Source organism: Marmota marmota, unplaced genomic scaffold (genome assembly GCF_001458135.2).
Source record: "Marmota marmota marmota unplaced genomic scaffold, marMar, whole genome shotgun sequence".
In the NCBI taxonomy this organism is placed as follows: Eukaryota; Metazoa; Chordata; class Mammalia; order Rodentia; family Sciuridae; genus Marmota; species Marmota marmota.
In genome coordinates, this window is record NW_026000249.1 from 21,199,796 (window position 1) to 21,222,221 (window position 22,426).

General features: G+C 32.6%; 1 protein-coding gene and 1 pseudogene across 1 annotated transcript in view; both read right to left on the reverse strand.

Annotated features, from left to right (window-relative positions):
- The window catches only part of Dmd (dystrophin), a 1,737,386-nt gene that overhangs the window by 1,577,411 nt on the left and 137,549 nt on the right, over positions 1-22,426 (reverse strand). The gene's annotated exons all lie outside the window — the stretch shown is intronic.
- LOC125614150 lies at positions 4,568-21,246 on the reverse strand (annotated as a pseudogene).

Sequence of the window (22,426 nt, forward strand, 5' to 3'; positions counted from 1 at the left end):
GGGTAGAGAGAGAAGAGGGGAGNGAGGGGGGATAGTAAAGGATAGGAAAGGCAGCAGAACACAACAGACACTAATATGGCACTATGTAAAAACGTGGATGTATAACCGATGTGATTCTGCAATCTGTATATGGGGTAAAAATGGGAGTTCATAACCCACTTGAATCAAATGTACGAAATATGATATGTCAAGAGCTTTGTAATGTTTTGAACAACTAATAAAAAAAGAAAAAAAAGAAATCAGGTAAGGGGTTATCACCAATAATTAATAAAATATAAGGGTTATAACAATGTACTATATAAAAAATATGTGAATATAGTTTCCCTTCTCCCCATTGTATTATATTCATCCTTCTCTTCTGATGGTGGGACACAAGGCCTATCTAATAAGATGAAGTGAGATGAATGATGTAGGGATTGTGACATCCTGTTAGGCTACAGTATAAGGTTTTCTTAAACACAAGCACTGTAATACTATGATGGTCAATCTAATAGATTAATCAAGATGTCTACTAAGTGACTAAGGCACATAGTGTATCTAGCATAGATATACTATACAAAGGGATGATTCAAAACCCAGAAAGGATAGTGCTAGATTTCATTGCACTACTTAGAATACTGTATAATTTAAAAATTATGAACTGCTTATTTTCAAAACTTCATATTTAATATTTTCAGACTATTGTTGAACATGGGGCACTGAAACCCTTAAAAGCAAAATTGTGGATAAGAGTATACCTTTATATGATACCTTTAAATGTTACACTACCCTTTACTACTCTGCCTACTAGAAGGTAACTAATAAATACTGTTAAAATAAGTTAGAGTATTTTAATTTCTCAATTGACATTTATGCTTTCAATAAAAGTTTCCCATGGACTGTGATTTAAATAATAACTATGTCTTTTAAAGAGGAAAATCGTGATATATAACATAGTCATGATTTTAAATATGTATGCCCCAATATTCCATTTGATAATTCTTGTATATTTATATGTATGTATATATTCATATAGAACAGATATGTATGTGTTTATTTACTTTTCTTTCTTTGTCTAATTCCCCCCTTTTAAATATTTTTAGTTGTAGATGGACACAATACCTTTATTTATTTATCTTTATGTGGTGCTGAGGATTGAACACAGGGCCTCACACATGCTAGGTGAGCACTCTACCACTGAGCCACAATCCCAGCCCTAATTCCCCATTTTATATTGTTGGATATACATATACATTCTAAGTCATTCCATCTTTTATCCTTTTATTTCTTCTTTTCTTGTCCATCTTCTGAGAATTTCTGTTTTGGTTATTATAATCCACAAAGTAATAGAAACCTTCTCATAAAATAAAGAAAGAAGGGAAAGAAGAAATCATTACTCTGACAGACTTTCCTAAACAAAAGAAAAAGTTCAGAGAGAAAATAATAAAATACTTAAATTTAAATGTACCTAGAAAAATTTATAACATAATATTGTGAAAGTTATCAGATTCACAATGTAGTCACCCACGTCAAACCCTGACAAATAGAGCCAGAGAAGGGCATGAAGGGAGGCCTACCAGGCACAGTTTGCCTGATAATAATTATCACAACAGTAACTACTTAACAAGAACACTTCCTTGACATACTATTTAACAAGCCCAATCCAAACAGCCTGTTATGACTTAAGACTGGTTTGACCTAGTAATTGTAGCCACTTGCTAATCAGAGCTTACCGGTTCTCACATAAAGTCACAAGTGGCAAAAAGCTTTCTTTCAAAACACCTTAAATTTCTTCTCTACTTCCACCTGCTAACTCCAAACTTTCTTTTATTCTTCAGACTTACCATAGGCTACCCTGGCCTGTGCATACATGCTTTTAATTGTTATCCCCCTGCTTATTTATTCATGATTGATAGTCCCATTATTGGGGATCCATATCTCTTTTCCTGGAATGTTGACAATATAAAAATTTGTCATTTATTAAATAAATACAGTATACAATAACATTTTTATTAAACATCAATCAACTCCTATGTAAAACAATTTTCTCATAAGTGTATTAGGTAGTAGAAAACAGATGTCCAGTTTCATGATTAGTGAAACTGAAGTCATATCTATGAGGCGTGGGAAAAGAAACATGATCCCCAATAAGCCTACATTCTTTTTGTCATTATGAAGAGCTGAGAGAATATTATGAAATTCACAGATGACAGAGAAGAAAGATAAACACAATGACTTTTTAGTGTTTTGGTATATATTAATAATTTTAAAAAGTTAATATTTGGTTGGAATTCATAATAGTTGGTAGGTAATTTTAAAATAAGTGTTTTTCTAAAAATAACTTTAAAATAGGATAGTGTCAAAATATCTGAGAACAAGTAAATTTCTAAGTTATTTTCTCTAAGGCCTATGCAACAGTAACAAGTGTTATTTATTTTAATCATTTATTTATAAATATATAAAAAATCTGACTCACTAGTCAATACCTTTAAAATAAAAATTATTCTAAACTAAGCTGCTTTATGCAATTTCTTTCACCTACCAAACATTTCAAAATGGAATACATATATCTCATGAAAATGAAAACACTATCTGAACTAAAATATTTTCCACTTCATATCCATCTAAAAATCACTGTAGTCTAGAATTTTCTACAACATAAAATATACCAGAGTGACTTATGAGGGGAAAAAATATTGTAAAATTTTTCCATATGGCCATTTTAAGCTTTATGCTTATAGCAGATTTTTTAAGTTGTTTGACTTTTTTTCCATAAAATCCATGTACTATTTTTCTCTTATTGTTTCAAACCATCTGTATGGGACTATTAATAAAATCTCACATTCATTAAAAAATTAAATTTTTAAATAATTTAAATTTTGCTTTATTTCATGAATCACCTTCTGCAGTATTCTTAGCTATGTTTCTATTTATTTTAGAAGTCTACATTTAAATAAATTAGAAGTTATAAGAGTAGAATCACCCAAAAACTTATCAATAATCACATTAATACTAGTATTTTGTATTTCAATGGAAAATCTTATCATATAACCAAAGAGTCATGCTTTTTCTGTAAAGGCCCAGGTAGTAAATATCTTCAGTTTCTACCAACTACTACCAGCTAGTTGTACTTAATTTGTAGTGTCACTGTAGAGTGCAATACAAAAGGAGCCATAGCAAAATGTATAAGTGAATAAACATGAATATGTTCCAATAAAACTTTATTTAGAAACCACAGGTGCCAAATCTATTTTGAGACTCAGGCCATTGATTGCAGTCTCCTGATCATTTAATTGCTTCCCATATTTAAACTAGTTCCTTATTAAAGACTCAAGAACATCCCAGTATTGATTAGCTCTTCTCTTTCCAACCTCTCCCTCTCCAACTGATTCTTCTGAGTCACTTTTCCACTCTTGCATATCCAAGCTAGCTTTCTCTAAAATCTCACTGCCCTCCTGGCTCCACTTATATCCACAGACATAACAATGTACCAAAAGCTTCAATGTGTGTAAAACCGGTATCTAAGGGGGGTACTTTAAATCTGTCTCATTTGGGAGTAAAATAATCCTAAGGTCAAGTTCAGCTTCTGGAATTTATAAGCAATGTGTGCTAGGCAAAGCTATTTAAGTTTAAAGTTCTGGTATACATGTGAAAATGGATAAGGTGATGATACTACTTTCAGGGTGTTTGTAAGACTCATATACATAGAGTCCTTTATTACTAATATTAAGTATCACCCTTTTCCATTCAACCTTTATAAAATCACTACCATTGCCTCATTTTTTCTGATTTAGTGCTGTGTAGAATATAGAAGTAAGAAAAACTAACAACTAAGAGGACTTTAGTTTGATTGTAAAAACATTTATTTAATTGAAGACATTTTTGCTAAATAGGCCAACTTTCCCCAAAAAAACTAGTTTTTCTTAAAGTATACCATTACTTGGATTATCCCAACATCTTCTACATATATTATTTAAATAAATTCAGTGAGTTTTTAGAAGTTATTTTACATATTTTTGTCTCCCTTCCTTGTTTCCAAAACAATGGTGTTGAATAACCTTCAGAAAAAGCCTCATAGGGGGCATAAAGGTAAGATCCTTAAAAGTAGAAAGTTTTGTTCAGTATCTGACATATAGTAGAATATGCCAGATATTTGTTGAGTCAAACAATCTCTAGCACATATCTTATCACAATTCCTTCTTAATTTAGATTACTATAAAGATATTTCTTCATGAGGGAATGAAGTCCAAAGTCATAGTATCTTTCCATATCATAGCAGAGAAAAAAATATTATATTCCACACCTATTTATTGCACCTGCTGCTTTATTCACTGCTGTATTTGTCTCCCTATTCTCTTCAGCAGAGAAGATCCTTTAAGGACATTAGAGCTTGGCAGTGTAAAAAAAATACTAATGGCATTAAGCCTTGGGAAGACTCTAGCAGATTTCATTATTAGCTGCAAATTCTATCTGCTGCCTCAAGAAAAGTAATAAAAGTCCTCTTTTATGTTGGTGAAGTAAACCAGAGGGTCCATGTAGGAAGACAGTGAAAAGCAATGAGAAGTGTGTGTGTGTGTGTGTGTGTGTGTGTGTGTATTTCTATTCTATTTCTATTTCTACTGTGGATTTGAAACCTCACTAAAACATTTCATTTATAATATTTTCAACAGATTGGAAAACTTTTCAAGATTGTTTTACAGATGCTTAAGATTCTATAACTGATACACTTATGATGAGAATACTGCCAAATAGCCATTTGAAATGTTGTCTCTTTAGCATAACTTTCTTATAAAATGCTACTCATTTTGAAATCATTGTTAATATAGAACCTTTGCCTTCAATGGAAAGATCAAGTAGTTTATTGCTTTTGGAAATATCTGAGAATAATATGGTACTCACAGTCACTTTCCAACATAAAAAAGTTTAGCATAGTTGAGACACTTGACTTTTTGAAAAAGAGAATACAGAATTTATTTTCTTACTTTGCCATGAGATAACTAGAACTTTTCTGTTCAGTAAAAAAGATTTCCTAGGACACTCCTATTTTATTGAAAAACATTTAGTGTTCTACTTTTTGGGGGGTGATGCTGTAAATTGAACCCAGTGGAGCTCTATCCCTGACCTACATCTCCAGCCATTTTTACTTTTTATTTTGAGACAGGGTCTCATTAAGTTCCTGAGGCTGATCTGGAACTTGTGATCCTCCTGCCCCAGTCTCCTAAGACACTGGAATTACAGGCCTATACCCCATACCCAGCAAAAATATTCTATCATGTAAGATAATAAAATCCATTAACCCACTAAACTGTACACATGTGTTTCATTGCATTGCAAACACAGAGGATACCAGTAAATAAGGAAGGGGCCTACTATTACTGCCATCCTGTTCAGGATCTCTAAGTTTTTGAGATATCACATACCATATATTATATGAAATGACCTGAAAGCATGAAATCAGCATTCTAAACAGATACCTGCATATCCATCTTTATCGAGGCATTATTCATAATATCCACAATATGGAATCAACCTAGGTGACTATCAACCTGGTCAATGGATGAAGAAAATGTGGAATATATACACAATGAAATATTATTCTATCGTGAAAAGGAATGAAACCCTGTTATTTGCAGCAGAATGAACAGAACTAGAGAATATTGCAAATGAAATAAGATACAGATAGACAAGCACTGCATGTTATTCCTCACATGTGGAAGCTATGAAAAGCTGAACTGAATGTAGAATAGTGATTAGTAGAGATTTGAAAGGCAAGGGGTGGATTAAAAATAAGGCTGGAGTTGATTAGCACATGCTGCATGCATGTGTCAAAATATCATACTGAACCCCATCAATATGTATAATTAATACATGTTAACTGAAATTAAAATATTTCAAATGATTGCAAATTTATCATTATTTTTAAAGCCATTTCATATTGATATTATAATATTTTGGGTATGCTGGTTTAAATAATTTATCACTATTGTTTTAAATTGATAAAGTATATTAGTTAATAATTATAATATGAATTTAGGAACACATTGTAATACATTATTCTAGAAAACCAGTGAATCATTTTTTGTTTCACCTAGGTGGGTGCTCCTCACTTTGTAGACTATGTTTTAATCTATGATGCCTGTCTTGTCTTCTAAACTCCTATAGAATTTACAATCAAAAAGACAAATAATACACTGAGTGTCCACTATTTGTAATATGTATAAATATGTCACTAAATCATTTAATTTTACTTCATATCATAAGAGATAATTATTGTCTACATTCTACAATAAGAAAACCACATTCATAGAGGTTAGAAACTTGCCCAAGGTCATAGAGCTAATAAAAAGCAGAGATGGGAACGGAACTCAGTATCAGTTCGTAGACATCTCTAAAATTAACTATTTAGTCAGACATCATTTTAATAACTCAAGGGAAAGAAATTTCCCAGAGATAGCTAGATTTGTAAAATTGCATTTAAAAATCAAAATATAAAAATGTGCCATATTTTATGTGAATGTGGTCATTACGTGTATCATAAACCCATACAATTATTGACAGAATTCATTTATTCATCCAGATTCTTTCACCCTTAGATCCGTCTGTGACCAATTTTATATATTTATAAAATAATTGACTTTTAGTGTACAATATCTGCATCCTCAATGGATAATATACTCATATGAATTTGTTTAAAAAGAACTACCATGGGCTTCATTAGCACAGTGCCCTAAAATTTAATCATATTTAAATTTCAAATCAGCACATTAAAGCATGAACAGGATAAAATATGGAACAAAAATATTACTGGAATTTTTATTGCTATATAATCATATATATCAAAACGTAAAACATGCTATTGGTAGGTTTTGACTTGGTTGATCTACTTTGGAAAATAGGAATGGAAAGATACAATGTATAAACATACTTTGTTCAAATAGTGAAAGAATAAACACTGTGTTTAAAAACAAAGTTTTATTATATTTTTAAAATATTCTCTATATTCCTGATTTCTATAATCCTTAAAATTTTCCTACAAAATCACTCCTTGTTCTATTTTTAATAAGTATTTTTATATGGTGACTTATTTCACATTATGCTAGAAATGAAACAGAATTATTGCTATATCCATAAATTAACACAGTGATTTAAATTTTGAATATGAAATATATGGAAGCAGTTGAAAATTGTAATGTAGATAACTTCATGAAAATTAAGCAGAAAAAGAAGGGCAGATGTGTTTTTGATCTGGCCTGTGAAAAATATAAATTAGGAAAAAGAAATTCATTTAAGGTAGAAGAGAAATAGCCACAAGTAGGTTTAGAATTTCATGATTTAGAAATGCTGGGACACAGCACAATCTGACCTATAAAGCTTTTCAGATAATCAAATTGTGCCTAGGCCTGAAGGTATTCACATGACATTTGTTTGAATGGATTGTGATTACCTTGTAAACTTCTTTTATAATTTTATTAATGTAGGTTGTTCCATACACATGGCCAACACTGCTTTTTTATCCCACTGCCCTAGAAGAACCATAAACTGCCAATTATCATGGGAGTAGTTTATCAGAGTATGGATTATCTGGAAGTCTTATTTCTTTCCCATTTGGCCTTTTCACAGCTCATTAACATGTCTAGAAGAAAGTCAAGGCTAAAGAAGGAAAGGCTGCCGAAATTCTAAACAAATAAATTTGCTCCTTGTCAGCAGCAGATCCCACAAAGCATTTGAAGGTGCGAGAAAAATTAACCAAAACGGGAAGCACAAAGATATTTAATGTATATGATGACAATTTTCCTCAACTGATTTTTCCCTCACTGTACTGTTTGAAATACTGACTGAATTGAATAGAGGTTTCGGCATCAAAGTCCTTTATTTTTAGCATATAATAGGCCATCTTTAGAGATCTCACTTGCCAATGAGCAACATATGACACTCACTGCTAATACCTTGACCATTTTTAAATGTGAAGTCAACAAATTGAAACCCAGCTTTGTGAAGGGAGGTTTTTGGTGACTAAACAATGTTTGCTGGAAAAAAAGGGTTTGCACCAGGAACTGAGACAACTAGCAAGCTTCATTTTTTATATTAGATTTTCTCAATATTTGATGAAACCAGTGCAAGGATATATGTGTATATGTGTTTATAGTTAGACATATAGACTACACACACATACACCACACACACACACACACACACACACCCCACACACAGAGGTGTGCATGCATACATCACACAAATGAATATATAGTCTATTTTTGTTTTGAGGGTAAATGAGAAACTCAGAAAATTAAGTATCCTATCTATTCATCGTAGGTAATACTCCTTAAATAAGGAAACCACAATGTGTTACATCCATTATCATTTTGCTTTTCATAAGCATATAAGCTATTCATAATCAATTGTTATACCTCTCATTATCTATCCTAGCAAATGAACTAATAATACAAAAACTTCAAATAGATAATTTGTCAGAAATTGTCATATTTGCAGATAGGCCAGGTAGAAGAGCAATTTGTAGACTAGACTTTATATATTCAATGCATCATGGCTTTCTTTATTTTGTTTAGAAGGGCTCTAAAATCATCTGCTTCTGTCACTTACTAAAAGTAGTATGTCTTCAACTACTATTTACTAAGCAACTAAAAAGGGCCAACCATTATTCTAGAGGATTAGTGTAGAGGCATATACAAAACAGACAAAAAAATCCAAGTTCTTATGTAACTAATCATATTGGAGGAGATATATTAAATAAAATTAAAAGTATTTGAAGATGGTAAATACTACAAAAAAAAAATGAAGTGAGGGAGGGGAATAGGAATTGCCAGGGGAGAGAACATTGTGGACTGAATTAGGAAGATCAGGTAGAATATTATTGAGTTCACTGAGTATTGCAAAAAAGAAAGACTTAAACTTGTAGAAGAGATTTCCATGTCAATATGTGGAGGTTATGTGTTCAGGCAGAGGCATAAATTAGGCCAGTATGACTGCCCTGGAATGAGAAAAGGTAACAATTTTGGTAGAGGAGGCCAGGAAAGAAATGGATGGGGAGAAGGAGATGACTGTATTTGGATTTACAAGAATGCAGGACTACATTTTCCTTTGGGGAAGTGGCAAACCATTGGAGGATTTTCAGCAAAAGAGTGATGTGATCTGAATTATAGGTTATCAGGACCATACAGCAGACAAAATAGTTTGCAGGTAAAGCAAAGGCCAAAGTAGGCAGGTCAGCTTAAAATGCTATTTCAACAATCTAGACCAGAAAGAATGGCAGTGACAAAGGAAATAGTAAGAAGTGAGTAGGTTGTGGATATAGACCTGGTCAAGTTAGTCCTGGTATATTTTTCTGATCTACAACTTGCAAAAAAGGGGTAGATTAAGCTTGACTCCGAAGTGCTCAACTAGGGCAACTGAAAGAATGTGGTTGATACAGAAATATAAAGCACTGTTGATGATGCAGATTTGGAGCTTGGTCCATTCAATTTTGAACAGGTCAAATTTAAATTGACTAGAGAGTGTGTAGATAGTTATATTAAAAAGTTTGGCTCAATGGTAGAGCACTTGTCTAGCATGCGTGAGGCACTGGGTTAAATATAAATAACAACACCGCATATAAGTAAATGAATAAAATAAAGATCCATCAATGTCTTTAAAAAAATTTTTAAAACGTTTGGACTATACTAAAAAGGTCTGAGTTGGGATAATCATTTGAGAGGCATCAATTTATGGGCAATATTTAATGTCATGATATCATCTAGGAAATTAATGTAGTCTAGGAACTGAACCCTGCTTAGTGTGATACTAGGAATTTGGATTAATAAGAATCTGAAAATGAAAATTAAACCATAAGCTAGAAATACAAAAGGTAAACCAAGAATGTGTAGTACCTTAGAAACCAAAGAGGAGGGAGTAAATGTATGTTGCAAAACTCCTAAATTTATTTAGGTTGCTTACGTAGTTCATATAAAGAAATTCAAATAGTAACTAGCACATTGTGAATACTTAATGAACATTATCTAAATATTAATAGAATAAATTATGTGCCCTTTAGTATTCCAAATAACACATATCATGTTTATGGTTGTCATATTTGTGGCAGAATTAGTTGGCAATCCTTAGCAATGTGATATTAAGCATATTAAAAAAAGGGTAGCATTAAAGGATTAAGAATAAGGGCTATGGAACCAAAAATATTCCTGTACCACTCAAACTTCTTTCTATATTTTGTAAGGAAAATTAAATGTGTTACTTACCTGTGCACAGACCTTAGGGGCCTCACCCATGGTTAAATTCTCAATAAAGCTGGCTACTGTGCCAAGTAAAACAAACTTAAGAAGCAATGCTTTGTATACTCAATCAAAAACACTAAAATAAGTACATATTGGTTATTCATGTGTTATAAACTGTGTTTTAGTCACTTTCTTAGACAAGAATATATATGAAGAAGAATAAAACATCTGCCCTCAAAGAAATTATAGTCCCATGGAGGAACTATATAGGTATATGCCCAAGAAGAAAGGAAAGCTTAGAAAGGGGAAAACAGACATTACTGAGACCTAGGAATTTTTTTATCATGAATGATTTCCCAAAACAAAGATTTTTGAGGAAATCTAGCAAGATGAATCAAAATTTGCCAGAAAAGGAAAGAAAACAATGAAGGTTTGGGATGGTTATCAGGCAGAAGAAGAATTTGTTCAAAGACATAAAACTATGTAAGACAACACTGAGTGCATATGTGCCGGGGGTGGAAGAATATCACAAGAATCAATATAGCTAGAGGATATAATTTGTTTTGCATATTACATAAATTGAGGGTAGGATAAAAATAATAAAACATATCATAAAATCTGTATGCTTTACAAAGTAAAATTTCCTTTAAAATATATTTTGTAATACATTTTGACATTTATAAAATATTTTATGTTTTATAATACAGAGGAAGCAACTAAAAACACACAAGTACAAAAACCAGTATGATTTCCTATCCTTATAATACCAAGACAAAGCAAAGACGACCTAGCTTCATGCCCTGGGAAATACCTACACTTAGAATGAAGACTGTGAACCAACGTAGCTATTAATTTTGTGGAGATTGTTTCTTCATTTCAAGACCATTCTTCTTATCCGTCTAAAAACTATCATGTCAAATCTTTTATCCTATAGCAAACAGCTCCCCTCTTTGTAAAACCTGGATAACCAATCACAAGCCAAGCTCTGTATGATCCCTTTTCCATTTTTTTTCACATTAACACATGGCCAAGACCTTGTCAAATTAGTAGTTTCCCTTATGGTAGTATGTCCAAGACACTTAACACTGCTTGATCAGTAGGGCTTTTCTGGTGATAATTTCAGAGAACTGACAGTCAACTCATGAAAACAGTAATATCATTTTAATTTTTTTCTTTAAAGATCACTCTGGATACAGTGTGGATGGTCTGTGGAAGAGTGGCAGCAGCAAGACCAATTAGGAGACCAGTGAAGTACAAAAGGTAATAGTACTTGACCCATGACACTCAAGGGTGTTTAAAACAATGAACTGATGAGCTATGTTGGGGGCTTAGAAAACAGTAGGAATGGTGGCAGAAAGAACATGGTGAATTTATGACATATTTGTCCTCATAATTTATTGGATTTGGTGACTTTAAATACAAAGAAAACAGAGTGTTGTTGAAAATGCCTTCTAGATTTCTGGCTTAGATAATTGGTAAAAGGAGGCACAAAAGCAAGGATAAAGTAATATTTTGTGGGTCATCAATTTCAAAGTAGTAAGATTGCATTTCAGACAACTTTATTACTAACTCCATTTTTTTGTTAGTTCTGTGGGAAATGGGAAAGACTCGAAAGATTAAGAAATATATTAAACAACACCAACAAACACACACTAGTACCATATTCAATCATATTACTTCATAGGATTTTAAGTGCCACTCTATTTCTATGGGAGGAATATGGGTAGGATATTATTGTCATGGAATACTGTACAGAAGATCCTTGATTTATTATAGGGCCACAAAGTGAAAACAATGTAAATCAAAATTGCATTTTCTATATTTAACCTATCAAATGTCCTATCCCAGCAATACAGTACACTGTTAAATATTAGTTGTAGATTATCACAGTGGTGTGGCTGACTGGAAGCTGCAGCTCTCTGATGCTGTCCAGGAACTTGAGAACATGTCAACTACATATCATTAGCTTGGAAAAAGACCTTTATTCAAAATCTAAAGTATGATTCATTCCATAGACTGAATGGATATCACTTTTTTCAGGGAATAGCAAATGCATTTTTTATTCAATATTTTAAAAATACAGACTTTATGGCAAATTATAAATTTCTAGTATAATAATAAATTGATATTTTACACCAAGAAAACAATATGATCAAAAATTCATTCACAAATGCAAAGCAGTATGCTTTTGTTATACACACATACACATACATATATATATATATATATAAAATCAACTATATAACTTAGTTTTGTCTAAGTTTTCTCCATTAAAAACAAGTTCTTTCAGAGAATCCAATTTAATCATCTTGTGCTTTTCTTCAGTGATTTTCTCCCAACAGCGGTAGAAGTACTCCTTGATGGACAGAATGCAGTAAACTATTCTTGGCACTAAGGAAGCCTAACTTGTAAAGCACAGCCAGTTTGGAAAGTAACAATGTGATAGTAATTAACAACGGTACTGAATGTTATTAAAAATTGACAACTTTAGGTATTTTTATTTTGGGTTTCTTTGGTTTTGGCACATCTAAAATTTCTTCATAATCTGAACTCATCCCCTTTGCCCAGTGACCAACTGTGACCATTCGATCTGAATTCTGACTCTCAGGGCAATCTTTCTTAAAGTGTTCCGCAAAACCACAAAGTTTGCAACCACCACCATCAGCATAGAGTCCTTTGCAATTATCAAGACATGAGTGGGACAGATGCCCCATTTCCCCATAAACAAAACATTTTGCAAAAGGAAATTCACCAAGAGCTGGGTCTACTTTAGCCTTGCACTTGGTTATTTCGTGCCCTGTGGACCCACATCAATAATATATTCCAGTGCCCATATCTTGATTTTCAAGGGCAGCTGGGCAATCTGCAATTCCATTGCCAGGTTTTCTACAGTGGAAACATACCATTGCGTTTTTCTTTGCTGCTTGTCTTTTTAATCGTCTTCCTTCCCATTGACTGTCTTTCTTTAAGCAACTGCAGTTTCTTCCCTTACTTCCTGGCTGTCCATTGCTATCATCTCCCAATTGTGAACCATCTGTGAGTTCTGCTTTAGGTATTCCACGAATCCATTCACATCTTCATTTAAGTATTCTTTCTTCCTTTTGTTCTTTTTATGTTTTGCTTGGGGTGAAACATTGTTAAGGGACAGTCTATTGGCTTCAGGTTGTTTACGATTTGGTAGATTTTGGCTTGTCCCCTCCAAGGACCCCTTCTTCATGTCCTCCCATGATGTTGCAGACAAGGGCATCTTATTATGTGTGGTAGTAACTTCTGCCCACCTGGTCATGTTGCATCAGAGGTACCTTATCAGTCACTTTACACGCGCTCCTGCCGAAGATTCTGCGCCTGGCAAGAGCTGCTGGAGCTGTTCCCCAGAGTACATGGGAAGGAAGCGCTCTGGGTATCAAGGGGGTGAAGTGGGAGAGCCCAGCCTGGAGGGGTCCAAGGCGGCCAGCGCCCCAACAGCTGAGGCCGATTCCAGGGCCGGCACCCTGGCAGGCCACACAACTCTGTTGTTGTGCCCCACTGGAAGCAGGGGTCTCTCAGGGATCCAGCAGCCAGTTCCTCCACCCTCCCATAGGTTTCCATATAGGTCTGGCCAGATCTGGGGAAATCAACAGGAGGTTCCCTAAGACATCAAGGGACCCAACATCAAGGGACCCGAGGATCTCATTCCAGGTGTGCCACGCACACTTTCTTACAGCGCATCAATCTGGATATCACTTTTGCACCAAAGTTGAAAAATCATAGTCAAACCATCAAGTCAGCCCTTGCCTATATATTTTAGTTCACTGTTACTGAAAATTTTAGATGGACGTTCTGAAGTTGATAATTATTTCTGTGATAGAAAAAATGAAATCTAGGATATTGGTCTTTCTCCTCTTCAGCTCTTTGATACTGGGTTTGCTATACCTTTGCTTCAACTATTTCACTTTTTTCCTGCCTTTTTGCTTTTTTTTTCCTACTATGTCACATGATGGAAAATGAAATCATACTTCAAAGGGCTACTTATAATAAAGGATGTACTTTACAGCTCAGATTATAAATGTGAATTTGACGAATTTCAGATGTCTGGTCTTATTTGTCAAAATCATGCTATACTTTTCCATCATACTTAATTATAAACATCCACAATACATGCATTCATATATTCATATGCATATCAGCTTTGTGGATGGCAAGTCAAAACTATTTTCCTTTACCTTAGTTTAATAAATGTAAATGCTAGCTAGAAAAATTCAATGTTTACTGCCATTTTTCTAGATAGGAAAGTCTGTTGCATTATTTAACTATGGAAAATCATATTTTTAAGATGGTCTATTTCTAGATTTGGCTTGAAGTATTCCATCACTGCTCTACATTATTCACAGGGAGTTGTGGAAGGTGCTAAAACCGGGCATCAGGGGACAGAACCCTAGTGATCAGCAGGCTTTTTTAATGAATAATAGAATTCCAGCAGCAAATGTTTTAAAACAAAGTGCTGCCTGATCCTTATTTTATCATATTTTATGAAGTCAAGTCATGTTAAAATGTTCTAACTATGTCATGGTCTGTACTCTCTGCCCTGTGCCATCTTGCTCTCTGACAAAACTTGAATTTGAAAGATTATTTTTTAATAAAGGGAAGGAAATGCACTGGGACTTAAAGGCATTCCAGGGGATTAAGTAGAAATCAATGTTAATAAAAAATAACTTGCTAAAAATAGAATTGCATTGGATAAGTATTAATGGAAAAAAAAAAAACTTGTTTTGAAAATACATGGTGAATGTTCAGAGAGATTTTCATTTGCCTCTTTTGTCCAGAAAAATCAACATTTATAGATTCATACCATATATTATATATAGTACATAGTATAGTATATACCATGTGTTACAGATTCCTATGGTGTACTAGTATAATGTATCAAAATTCTTAAAATTCTTCCAATCTAAGACATATCTTCCTAATTCTACCACTCTTCAGTTTATAATCTCACCACTTTCATACATTCAACAAAAAAACTTCTGAGTAGTTTACTCCACTTTTCTGCTTCCAAAGTGCCAGGATGCCTCTTTAATTGTATGCATTCTTTCTTATTTACCAACTTTCTGATAAAATAGCCCTCTCAAAACACAGAACTCTGACTAAAATACCAGATTCAGATGTCCCTCCTCCATCTTTACCCTCCTCAATTCCTTTGCAAATTTAGACACTGTTGAATATAATTGTTTTCTTCAAAATATTTTTTTAAATCTTCTGTATAATATTTTCCTGGATAAGTTCTTAAATCATATCTAGGTGACCCCCACTCTGGGTTCCTGCATATATGCCTATCAATACATATATCAATACATATTTCAGATGAGATATTATCTCAACCAAAATCTTTTGTCCTTGAATATCTTCAAAAGTTACCATGCTTTCCTCTTTGTGACATCTCATGTATTCTTAGAAATTACTCAGCAATCTCCGAACATCCCAGCCCCTAGACTATGTCTATATCATTGGTCTTAACTGATCTGCTAAGAAAAAAATTCTAGTTTCCACATATATTTGGACAGCTTCACCTCAAGGTAGTATTGGAACTTCTACATTAGTAGGGCACTTTCCATCATTCATAATGCCCAAATGCTTCTATATATAGCTCCTTAAGTCCGGGGATTGAAACATGTAGTTCAATATGCAAACCTTTTCTTGCCTACTAGATAAAATGCATACCCTTTAATATGGTAGACAACATTCTCCACAATTTGCCCTCAACTTTCCTTTCCAGCTGTTTTTCTTCCTCTTGCCTGCCCACCTGCCTCATCTTAAACAATACAGAGCATTCATACTTCTATGTCTTTCTCATTGAGTTCCACAAACTGTAATGATCTTTCTATTGAAAGAGTCCTCCTATGGAAATCATACTTGATTTTTAGGGCTCATCATTCAGTTATTCTTCGCACAACCTGCTAGGTCAATCTTCACAAAGCTAGGTTTGTGTTCCCAGAGAATTTGTATGAATATCTATTTTACTACTTAATTCTATTGGGCCTCAAGACAGTGTTCATTGTGTTTGTCTCCTCTTCTAGTCCATAAAGACTGTGAGGAAAACTCAAGTAAATCCTAGTAGTTAACACAAATTAGATAAATAATAGATATTGATGGATTGAGCCACCAGCATTTGATGTCCACATATGACATTATCATATAAATTTAAAAGATATGAGGGTAAATTAAAAGTAATTTTAATAGAAAGGACAATACTCATTTTACAATCCTAGGTTTAGGAATCCAAGATAACTATATACCATTTTGCTCTGCCACTTACTAGTCTCATGGTCTTTAGCAAATCTTTTAACTTAATCTGTAAAGTGAGAAGACTGATTGAAGGTAAACATCACAGAAACTGTCTCTGAAGCAATTGTCACATGATCTTACCATCAGTATGTCCATAATGAATGCTAACAAAATTATTATTAAAAAGCACTCGACAGTGATAATGTGTAGGATATAATTTTGATAACCTTGGTCCAATTTAAATTTCAAGAAAGTAAGTAAAATAAAACCACCCATTGAGAAGTAATAAAGTCATTTATAAAAGCCAAACACCTTTGATTTTCAGTAAGCATTCTTCAAGAAAACTTGTTAGAATTTTCTGCTTCAAATGATTTAAAAATAAAAGTTGCAAAACCACAGCCTCTTCTGCTACTGCAGTGGTGAACATTACATTAATTTGAACAGATTCATTCAAGGCCAAATGTATTATATTGTTAAGATAAGTATGTCCTGGTAAATAGCAAAGATGTGCATGGGAAAGTGAGAAAATAATGTATATACAGCACATTCTCCGGGTTTTACATAGGTTGTCTTGATTTAATCCAAATAAAGGATTTCAAAGATCTGTGAGTGTGGATGATTCATATTTGGAAATAGTTTAAGAAAGTTTCCTTAGCAACACATTGTTAGGAATAAAGAACTACTATCCCAGTGTCAAAACTACTCATGGCTAAGAAATTTGTCTCTCTCCCTGGCTCTTTCTGAAACTGGGCCTAAGTATTTATACAATGTTCTAAATGATATGTGCTTTTCCATTGTTCTATGAATTATGTCTGGCACAGGAACATTTAACAATTATCAGATATCATTATTTTCATCAATTTCTTATTCTAATTAACCATGAATTTCATTTTAAATTTATGATCCTACACAAATTTCACTAAGTTCTCACCCATCTTCAAAATTGACCGTATGTATATATGTTGCATAAGTATATCTTACATAAATTAGCTATTTTAAAACAGAAAAGTTAAATCATAATCATGACATTATTAGTGTTAACAAATATAGAGTGCTTCACAATTTCTAGAGATGATTTTTTGGTTTCTGATACAGATACCATCATATTTTTCTGGCCAAATTAAGATACTATCTGCTAATTACTCTTTTTTACTAAAATATAGAAGCTAATAAAATGTATTTAGAAACATGGGAAATCATACATTAGGTTGACATGAGAAATCCCAGTATTCTTGTATTTTACACAAAGCAATCTATTCAGATAAATCTGTTCATATTATTAAACTCTTGTTCCTTTTAGTAAATTCTATGACAAATATTGAAGGCAAGGTATCTAGGGGGAAAAATTAAAATGGCAAACATAATAACAATCCAAATTATGAAAATGTATGTGTATACCTCTCATATGCTTATGCTTTATACAAGCTTTTATATAAATAAGTATATAAATAAGGTGAGTTCCTGTATCATTTTTTTCCTAAAAAAGTGTCTTCCTATGATAAAATAAAAATGAAAAAAAGAAAGATGTGATGATATTGGAAATAAGCATATCCTGAGAGCAAATCTGCCATTGTTTTATGACATATATTTATTTATATCTATCTATCTACCTACCTACCTACCTACAGAAACCTAGCATAGCATTCTTCTTAAAACAGGTACTCAATGAATGTTTACTAACTATTGAATACATTTAGCTCTGGGATGGATTCTAAACTATTGCTCTAGAAATACTTTGCTTATCACTAATTACTTGACCTAAACTATGCATGACTTTGGTGAGGGGCAGCCTCTTTAGAAAGAATCAACCTAAGATTTATATTAGCTAAAATATTTAGTGGATGTAAGTATATTTTACAAGAAAAAGTAAAACATTTCTCTAATTAATGAAATATTTTACTTCTATAAATTTTTAAATGTATTATATATATATTGAAATGCCCATGTATATGCACAGGCACACACATACTAAAATAAGTATACATGATATATTTTATTCCGTTAAAGATTATGCAATTAAATATGTAAAAACACTGAAATCATTCAGGTATTACCATAAGTTATGCAATTTATCTCAAATTCTGTAGCTGTTTTGTGGCTTGGGTGAATTTACTTTCAATCCTAATCCAACCATATGCCTTGACAGATTTAAGTGATTCCCTGTCACCATGATGGGTTTAGAGACCTATAATATAAACCTATGTGCATGACTTTCTGTTGATGACAATATAATAACCACAGACATGACCTAACATGTTTCAAACAGAAGAGTTTCCAGACTTTTTCCATTATTGTGGGAAAAAAGTAATTGGTTTATCTTGAATGTAAATGAAAAAAGAACACCATAGATTATGTTGCTATCATTAGAAGATCACTGGGGAAATATAACTACTTGAAAGACTTAGTGAAAAGAGGATAGAACCAAGAGAATCACTGAGAAATGCAGTACCAGTAACATGGCAATGTGAAGATCTAGATTAATGTTACCAAATTCCCACCATTCCTCTGGATTATTCTGTTAGAGAAGTCAATGATTTCCAAGGTTTAATCTCACACACACACACACACACACACACACATACACACACGACATATAAGACTGCTCCAATGTGAATGTTCATTCTCTGTCTCTCTCTCTATATATATGCCTATTTAAATTTGACATTGAGAAGACATTGAGTTGAACCAAACACCAGAATCCCAACATAACAAAATATGTATAATACTATGAGTGCCACTGAAATGGTATTTCACTAATATCAATCTCAGATGTAATTTTGAAGACAACTATTTAGCAAAATTCTCAATGAACAAAACAAAGAATAGCTAACAACTCACTAAAAGCACAGGATAGTATATGTTTTTGTTTTTGTTTTTTCATTCTGTCCTGTTAGGCATTTAGGATTTTTTCCTTTATATGTCAGGAAATCCTTTCTTCTTTTAACTTTTTTATTTATTGATATGGACATCAATATTTTTTCATGTAGTCATTGCCCAGTCAATCATAAAGCATTACAATGAGGTTTAATTAAAAGGGACTGTCAATTGTCCAAATAACCCAACCTATAAACTGGAAGTCAACATTGGAAGAAGTCTTAATCTTTCTTTTTGAGAAGGATATTTGTGGATTTTTGAAAGTGAATACATGCTACCAAGCATTAGCAATGTCAAATATTCAAAAAGGACTATAGTGGACACTGCAATTGCACCGCCAATATCCTTACACTTCATTGTACAGTAGACTCATGATTTGGATAGGATTGATCTCACTTTCAGTTCTAAATATGGGCTCAGATTTGCAAAAATCATTTGGGTTAATTTTATACACTTTGCTACTGTGATATGCTCAGGGAAGTCATATGATTAAGAAGATTCATAGAGAAACTCCTACCTTTTATTTGCCATTTGGGAAATATAAACTCTTCCTATCTGTTTGTGAACAAGAAAACTAGAGTTTCTAGGATCTGCTGAGATAAGCCAGTTTGTATCAGTATGACAAGTTATAGAGGATAGTATAGACAGATTAAAAGAGAAGTAGACCAATCCTTGACTCTTTAATAAAACTCTGTATTAAACCCTTGAGCAAACACTGAGCTTATTACTTACTAAGCCAATAAATTTTCTTTGTGTCTTAAATAGTTTTGAAACTAGTCACATCCTAAGTAACACAGGATACATTATGCTTTAATGTTCTTCATCAACTTAATAAATCTTTAAATAATCAACAATCATTTTAATATGTACTCCTAGAATCTTCAGTGCCAAATGTTCAGACTACAAATACAATGCTCAATTGCTCAGTTCACCAAATCTAGTTAATTGCTCTTTGTCAAAAAGCATTATCATTAATGATGCTGATGCTATATCAATAAAATGAAGACATTTTGAATTGGTTCACTTATTCATCAAATGGAAATTTTTAGAAAGTATGTTTTATCTTATTACAATGGGGTTGCCAAATGGAAATTTAATGCACCATTTTTTTTTACAGGCTGACTATAAATTGGAATATTTAAAGCAATTCTCTCTCATTTCCTCACCCTTCTTTCCCTTCCAGAAGAAAAGGCAAAAATCATCTGAAACTCTTGCAATACAGAAATATCATTGAAATCATCAATTGATAGATTTCACAGCAATTATTCCATTAATTATCAGTTATCCACCCCTTTATTTTTAAAAATTCCCTTTACTTTTAAACTGCCTGTATTTTACTTTTCTATTTCCCTGATTTATAGATTCTCTTTAAAATGTTTACATATTTCTTCATTTTTTTGTAAATAGCAAAGTATGCATGTGTTTTTCTGAACATAAAATCTTTCCTCTAATACTCTGTTTTATGTTTTATAGTATAGAGGTTAAAAGGACAGATTCTGGTGACAATGAGTGCTCAAATTCTAGCCTAAGCTCTCTTTCTGATTTTTGCTTGTTTTATAAAGTACCTTAAAATAGTTTTCTTCATGACTTTTCTCTAAACTTTCATTTAGCTCTTAGGTATAAATCTGATCCCAAGGTAAACATGGTCATGGTAGATATTATTCCTCATTGTGCATGGAGGGACTTTATAGTAACTTTGTGTTTTGATTATTATGATTATTGAAGATGATGTCACTAATTTTTTTTCTTTTCCTGATTTTCATTCATTGGAAGTTGAAAAACACCAGTATATGAAAATTTTTTGTTATTAATTTTTGATTGGGATATATTTTAAAATATGTAATTTTACTAAAGGAAACAAAAAACTTGTAAATTTAAAGAAAAAAATTACATTAAAGTAGTTAAATGACATACTTTAAAATATTGTGAATGTAGCCTTTGTTAAAAGTGTATACATAAATATATGGCTACACAATATAATTTGTCAAAACTAGTCATAATGTGGTCTTACTCACAGTTGAACTCATATATTTGGTATAGTTTGGACCTTGAATGCTCCCTAAAGGTCCATGTGTTAAAAGGCTTAGTCTCCCTTTGGTGCATTTATTTATTTATTTATTTATAGATGGACACGATACCTTTATTTTGTTTATTTATTTTATATGGTGCTAAGGATCAAACCCAGTGCCTCGAAGGTGAGGAGCAAGTGCTCTACTACTGAGCTACAACCCCAGCCCCTCCAGCTTGGTGCTTTTGAGAGGTGGTAGAAATGTTAAAGGGTGGGACCTAGTAGGAAGATTTAGGAAATTAGGGGCATGCCCTTGAAGGAGATTGTGGAACTCTGTTCTCTTTCCCCTTTTTTACCTATAGACACAAGTAAGCAGCTTCCCTATATCCTGTACTCCCTATGAGAATGTGCTCTCATAGGTCAGTGGATGTCAATTGATTGTGGATTGGAACTTTCAAAACTGTGAGCTGAAATAAACCTTTTCTCTTATAAGTCAATAATCTCAGGTAATTGTTAAATGTAATGGAAATATGACTAACACTATATTATACAACTTTCGCATGGAATTAAATTTTCTTTTTTGGAGTTTCTTTAATGTTGTATCATTTGTATATTTACTAATTTATTGATATATAGTAACAGAGTATATTTAAAGATGCCAATTTCCATAAAACACACTAATTTCACAATAAAATAAAATTTTAAAACCTGAGAAATTGATATATAAACTATCTTCCTGTATTGTCTCATTTGAACACTATTCTACAACCTTGATTAAAATTGAAAATGAAAGAATTATGTAGGCACCAGGAATTTTCTTTCCATTTTTGACCCCTTTAATTATGGAATGCTCTAGTAAAACTCCTAGATTCCAATAACTTAAAAGAAAGGACCACCTTTACACAGTTTGTGTAGAAAGCCTTGATGTGCAATAAGGTATCTACATAGTTTACTTTGTAATCAGATTTATACCAATTAGCTGAATGAATTTTCAGGAAGATTTATGAAGAAAGAATTATTCTTAAGCTACTTTATAAAAAAAGCAAAATATCAGTATCTTGAAGAAATATAAACATAC